General features: G+C 38.1%; 1 pseudogene; it reads left to right on the plus strand.

The window, feature by feature from the left end:
* The first annotated feature begins 1,596 nt into the window (after positions 1-1,596).
* LOC138148153 (4-galactosyl-N-acetylglucosaminide 3-alpha-L-fucosyltransferase 9-like) lies at positions 1,597-2,606 on the plus strand (annotated as a pseudogene).
* Positions 2,607-7,089: the final 4,483 nt, after the last annotated feature.

Here is a 7,089-nt window from a genome sequence, read left to right on the forward strand (position 1 = left end):
GAGAGAGAGAGAGAGAGAGAGAGAGAGAGAGAGAGAGAGAGAGAGAGAGAGAGAGAGAGAGAGAGAGAGAGAGAGAGAGAGAGAGAATGAGAATAGGAGAGAGAGAATGAGAGAATTTTTCTCAGCGAGCATCTGGAGGCTGGGCTGCTACTATTGGACTGAACTGAGAAGAGAAATGAGAACTGACCTAGAACTTGGACTTGTGGTGGCAAGACTTCCAAGGGCCTGCTGAAGCTGCTGAAGACCGAGGAAGCATAACTGTGGTGCTGGTATTTTGTACAAATATTGTTGTGGCTTTATTAATGTGTATGAATGTTATTGTGGTTTCGTTAAGCCTTGTCTTCCCAGGAACAGAGACTATGAAGGATTTGAGATGGACTGGACACTGTGAGTTCCAGTGTGGAGCAGGAACTGCACAAAGAGCTGGACAAGGATGTGGGAACTGTTTGCCTTTGAACCCAAGTGACAGTTTGGTGGATTCAGATAGGAGTTATCTGCCTCGAGACAAGATGAAAAGAACTCTCCATGGATACTGAGTAGTGACTGATGAAATTGTCTGAGTAGTGACTGATGAAATTGTGATTTACTTGTGACCTAGGGGTGCATGGCTTTGGTACTTTCCATTACCCCTTAAGAGGGTGCTGAGTAGCGACTGATGAAATTGTGTGTGTGTGCGTGTGTGTGTGTGTGTGTGTGTGTGTGTATACACACACATTAAGAAACGACAGGAATGTGGACCCTACTTGCTTCACATAGATTAATTTGCATGCTCATGAAAGATTTTGACACCAAGACTCACTTCAGTATGCCATTCCTGTGCCTTTTTTTTTTTTTAGTAGAATCCCCAAATAGGTTTGCAGAGCACAGGATCACAATGAGGAATAGAATCAGAATTGGAAGAAAACTCCTAAACCCTAGTAAAATAGCTGTCCAGTACTAAGTACCTTTAATCAGTACCAGACAAAGGTAGTAAAAAGAAGAGATTTAATCTGAGCTTTCTGGTAAAGCTAAGGGACATTCTGCTAGTTTTTGCTCTGTCCACTGGTTGTGGGTCTGGTGTTTCATAGCTATGCCTTAAAAGAGCATTATTAGTCTGCTACATTTTCCCCCTCCCCTGACTTATGCTCCCCAACCTCTGACCCATTCTCTCCACAAATCTCTCCTCCTGTCCCTCTCCTCTTTTCCTCTTCCCTCCTTCCACAGTAGCAGCTGCTTCCCAGGCCCCAGATGCTCAGAGATGAGTTGCAAGAGTGCTCTTAGTTCTCTCGCCATCGCTGCTGATCTTCCTCTTCCTCCCTGCCTGGACCAGGTGCCTCCCCTCACCCCACTACTGCCATGCATCCTTCTCTCTCTGAGTCAATGGCACTTCCCCGCCTAGGACTGGCTTATAATGTAAGAGTTCAAGGATTGGATAACAAAGTGGCATCACATAAAATCAGCCCTCTATTTCTACCCACTTTTAATAACCCATGGCATGTTCTTCAAGTTGGTTAATTCTTGACTGCTTTCAATTACCTCCATACTATAATGGGTGGTTTGGACATTAGAATTATTGCCAGTGTAATATCATGTAATACCCCTTGACAATAAAAAAGTATGACATCAACATCCAAAGGAATCTTTCCCTCATTTTTAATCACCTGCATTTTCCTGGGTTGTCTCATGGCATGCCTGCTCATTTACATTAAGTCCACCAACAGTTGAATCTTTGGCCACATGGAGTCAATAAGTTCTTTTCTGAAAATGAAAATTTTCTTTTCCAGAAAAACTGTATAGCCTTTTGGGCAGATATTTGACCTTTCTTCCTGTCAAACAATGTCTAACATCCACAGGTGTCATCTTACCACCAACTGAGCTCTTTACATCAAATCCCATGCTGTTCTGATTCATCACAGAAACATCAGTTGGGATCTCGTTAATTTATCCAACTAATCTAGGCCAACCATTCCAGAAGTAGATTTGGATGAACTTAGAATTGTCTTCCCACACATCCCAGAAGAGTGGCACTGGACACTTTTTCAATCTAACTCTGACCTATCATGGTGACTTGGATATATAAATGCTTATGGCTTCATGAAGTAAGCCCAAGCTCCTTTGTGTCTGAAATGACAAGCAAGAAGAGGCTGGTGCACTGGATTTTCAGTAACTGGAATTCTCAGCATGCAAGAGTCAAGTATTATAGCAAGCTGAGTAAAAGCACTGAAGTTCATACCTATGGACAAGCATTTGGAGAGTATGTGAATGATAAAAGTTTGATTCCCACCATGTCTACTTGTAAATTTCACTTTTCCTTTGAAAACTCAGTCCACAAAGATTACATCACTGAAAAACTCAACAATGCCTTTCTGGCTGGACAATACCAGTGGTGCTAGGTTCATCTAGGGAAAACTATGAGAATTTTGTCCTGAGGGACTATTTCATTCATGTAGAAGATTATAGTTTATGGGGAGGGAAGTAGACAAATATTTTAAAAGAGCTAGACAGAAACAATTAAGTTATACTTCAGTTACTTTAACTGGAGGAAGAGCTTCACATATGCATGTTCTACTTGTGACCATGTGAAGAGACACCAAGAGTACCAGTCTGTTGACAATCTAGAGAAATGACTTTGGAATTAACATTTTCCATCTCTTGCACAGTCAGTAGGAGATTCTGCTAGAATCTATTTTGACTTGTGATAATAAAGAGAGAGTTGGAGAGTTCTCCCTTCAATATCAAAGATATTAAAGCATAAATTATTGATATTTTGAGTCACTTTCCATGCAATAACCATTTAATATTTTCACAAAACCAGTTTTAAGAAAGGTTTAAGCAAGGGATAATACTACAGAAGTTTCATCAACATTTCATGACATGAAATAAAAGATAAAAGAAATTTCTTAACTATGTTGAGGAAAGAGACATAATTTCCAAAAATTTTTTTAAATAGGAAAAATTATTAAGAAAGTGGAAACAGAAAGGAAACAGGTAAAAATTTGAGGTATGATTATGGTATGAAAACAGACTACAACAAAAAAATGTGAAATTTTTATGTGAAAATATTGTTATAGAAGTGAGACCTGTGGTGATGGTTGCAATAGGATTTATTTTTACATAGTATCTACATGAAGTTAGACAACATATTTTCATGAACATTTTAAAAAGTATATTTGCACAGACATAAATTACAATATCACTCAGAGACATCTGACTTTTGAAAAGTGGTTCTAAAGAAAGACTTTATATTTTAAGTGATCATTTGTCTCTATTCTGAGAAGACATTTATAAGTCTCACAGGTTTATGTTTCTTTAATTTGGAAATATTGTAGAAGACTTATTTGAGCATATTTATATTCATATACATATATAGAAACATATACATATATGTATATATATATATGTAAGTAATTTTAACATGCAGACATATCCTTATCTTTGGTATTTGCTCAATAATGATTAAAAAAAAACCTTAAAGCACAAGGATCATAGTCACCAGGTTACTGTCATATATGTATGTGTTTGGCACCAAGGGTGGTGATAAATTCTACTTGTCCATGCCTGTCTACCCTGTGCTACTCTTGTCCATAGCAGAATAACAGAATTTGATTGTAATGACAATTGGTTATCCAGTCTTTGCTTGAAGACTTCCAAGAAGTAGGAATTCAATATTTCTTAAAGCAAGATATTCCACTTTTGAACATCACTAATCATTAGGAAGTTATACCTGACATCAAGCCTTAATTTGCTTTCTTAACAATATTCATCCATTGTTCCTGGTTCTGCCCTCTCAAGCCATACAGAACAAATCTGATCTCTCCTTCAGTCATCTTGTCCCAAGTCTCCTTTTAAATCCAGGCTAAACATGAACAGTTCCAACCAAACCTCATATACCATAAACTCAAGGCTCTTCACTATCCTCTTTCTGTCACTCCTTCAAATTCATCCTATGTATGTCCTATCTATGAGATTTTTCCCTGTTGCCAAAAAACATTATCTTTAAAAAACCTCAGTTATACTCTGTCATCAATTATAGCTACGATCCTATATCTCTCATCCCTTTCACTGCCAGATGCCTCAAAAAAATGCCTTCCACATACTTCATCTTCTATTTCCTTGCTGTTGAATCATTTCTCTACCCCTGCAAATGGGTTTCTAGATGCACTGCTTGATGGAAATCACTTACTTTAGCATTACCAATGATAAAATAATTGCTAAATCTCATGGCCATTTTTCAATTATTCTCTTTCTTACCCTTTCTCAATCTACACTTTCTCCCAGATTCTCCTCAAATGACCCTTTCCTTATTCTTCTTTTCCTTCCTGATCAATTGCCCTATCTCAGCTACTTCTCCTGGATCCATCTCTTGTCTACTAAGCACTGAACAATATAGTTGGGTACATTTGGTACTATTTATGTAGGTATAAATTGTAGGTATATAATAAAGTGTAGGTATAAATGTGCTGTGGCTAAGAGCTTCCAATTGGCTTTCCTAGACATCGTCTGCTCTCCTACACACATCTGCTTTCCTAATCTGTTATGGGCTGCTCATCCCTTTTACTTACGTTATCTTAAGCTGGAAAAATTGTTTCGCACCATCTTTTTTTGTGGGCTCTGTTGCTCCAGAATCCATTTAGAGACTTGATTTAACATAGTTTCTGAGAGAAACTTGGGAGAGTTCAGGCAGTTTCCTGGCTTGTCTTTGCCATCTTGACTTCACCTAGACTGTGTGTTATTTTAGCAATGACTTTGATAAAGTCATAGATGACATGCTAGTCAAACTTGCAGATGATATAGGATAGGGAGAGATAGCAAACAGTTTGGATAAGAGTCAGAATACAAAAAAAATAACAGGTTAAAATATGGCTCATACTTAGGCTCAAAAACTTAGCTCCACACGTATTAGATAAGTGAAGCTGACAAGGCAGCAATTAATCCAAAAAAGAGAGAGTTTGGGTAGAATTTAGTACTCTATAAGATCAATATGAGTCAATAATGTGCTGTGAAAACCAGAAAATTAATATAATGACAGGAAACATTAAGAGAAGCATAGTCATAGTTTTGTGTAATAAGGAGTTTTATAGTACCTCTGTTCTCTGCTTTGGTGAGAACGTGTTTGAAATATTATGTTCAATCTTGAACACTACATTTTAGAAATAAGATTTAATTAGTTGAAGAGTGTCCAGAGGAGAGAAACCACAATGGTTAAGGGCTTTAAGATCATGACAGGAATACCTGTTTGTAACAGAAGGAGTATATTTGTATTTGCCATTCTTAGTGGGTTATAAAAAAATATGCACAGATATTCCAAATCTAACATGAGGAATTTTGGATTTTCTCTTCATATGTGACAAAGATGTTTTTGCTATGTGATGATAAAATGTCTTCTAATTGGCAGCAGAGCTAGAAGAACCAATGACTGAGGATGTTGTGGGATGAAACTGAATGTACATATAGAAGAGAGAATTCATTAATTTCTTACTCTTTTTCTTCCTGAAAACCAGCAAGGAAGCTGGTTGACTTTGAATTGCTGGATGGGGTTGAGTTAGCTGTTGCAGTTCTAGTCTGCTGACTGGATGTCATTTGTCTTGGGAGTACTTAGTACTTTTTTTTATGTAAGCCTGGCCCAGGTGACCAGGAAAGACTGAGATATCTTTAGATCCCATCAAAGTTCTCACTAGAGACCAGAGTCAATAGCAGAATCTTCCAGAGAAAGCAGCACTGAGCATCAGTGTGGTACTGGCCAAAAACAAAAAAAACACCTAAAGTAGCATGTAGAAACACAATCAGTCAAGAGTAGGGGCAGCTTCAGGAATAATGACCCTTTGTGACAGATTAAAATACTAACTGTAGATTCTAGAAAGTCATTGATAACTTAGAGTACAGCAGACAGCTGCACCTAAGAGGAACTTCATGAGGACTCCTCAAAGGAAAAAAGGAACTGGTATAAGTTGGGAGGAAACTATTGGCAATATGTGTTCTCTATATGTCTACCCCACTATTTCTTTATTGTTCTTTAATTTTGAGCCCACTTTCCCTGGGAACTTTGTGTATCAAAAAGGGAGAGTGCACCATCAGTTTGGGCAAATGTTTTATACCAACTGCTCATCTTAATACCCTTTTTTCATAAAAGCTAATTGAGGCTACTAACTAATAATCAACAGGAAGCATGGGGGCCCATGAGAGATGATACTGGAAATTGAAACCCTTCATGGTTACCCATAGAATGCTAAGCAGAAAAGAGGAGGAGTCCCACTGATCCAGATAAGAACTGAGGAGCAGCCCAAAGAGTGCTATATGGTGAAGTTACTAAGGATGTTAAGAATGGAAAAGATTTAGGAGGCACAGGATAGCTGTCTTCAAGCTTTGAAAGTTTCTCTTGTGGAAGAGGGATTAGATTTGTTCTGACTCTCCCATTACCACCCCAAAGGGCAGAAATAAGAGCCAAGTGATGAAGTTTCAAAGAGGCAACATTATGTTTGATAGAAGAGAAAATTTACTCATGGTTAGCTAGCTATCCAAAAGTAGAGTGGGTAGTCTTTGAAAGTAGTCAGAGTCAGGATGGGGACATCGGAAAGGAGAATTCTTGTTCCTTGGACTAAATGGTCTCTCAGTGTTCTTTATGTTCTAAGATTCTATTATTTTGTGACTTGTGACTAGTCAGTGTCACTGAAATTAGGTCAGAACAATCACATGCTAGTTCTGCTGCCATGTTGAAGACAGTCCGAGTTTACTTTGAATGGTATAACCTCAGAACATTTGGGGAGAACAGCTAACTATTAGGCACTTCCAAGTATTTTATGTATCAGGGTAATCAGAAACTCTGATTTTCTGGATTGGGGCATATCCCATGGTACTGTGGTCTTGTACTTTGGCACCTTGCTAAGGACCATATACCTTTCTGGAATAACAGAGGGAACTTGAGAATGGTTCACTGGGGACCATCTCAAAATGATTGATAATTGAATGTCAAGGAGTAAAGGCTCTTGTTAAGACACCCCTCCCCATATTTTGTGAAAAGAATTTAGAAGATATTATATCCCTCTTCCTTTATACAGAATTTCTCTCCCTAATATTTCTAGCTACAGAGGAGGGAGATCGTGGGGAGAGAAT

Source organism: Petaurus breviceps, unplaced genomic scaffold, assembly GCF_028583685.1.
Source record: "Petaurus breviceps papuanus isolate PSGF00001 unplaced genomic scaffold, PetGlider_PUasm1.0 90822, whole genome shotgun sequence".
In the NCBI taxonomy this organism is placed as follows: domain Eukaryota; kingdom Metazoa; phylum Chordata; class Mammalia; order Diprotodontia; family Petauridae; genus Petaurus; species Petaurus breviceps.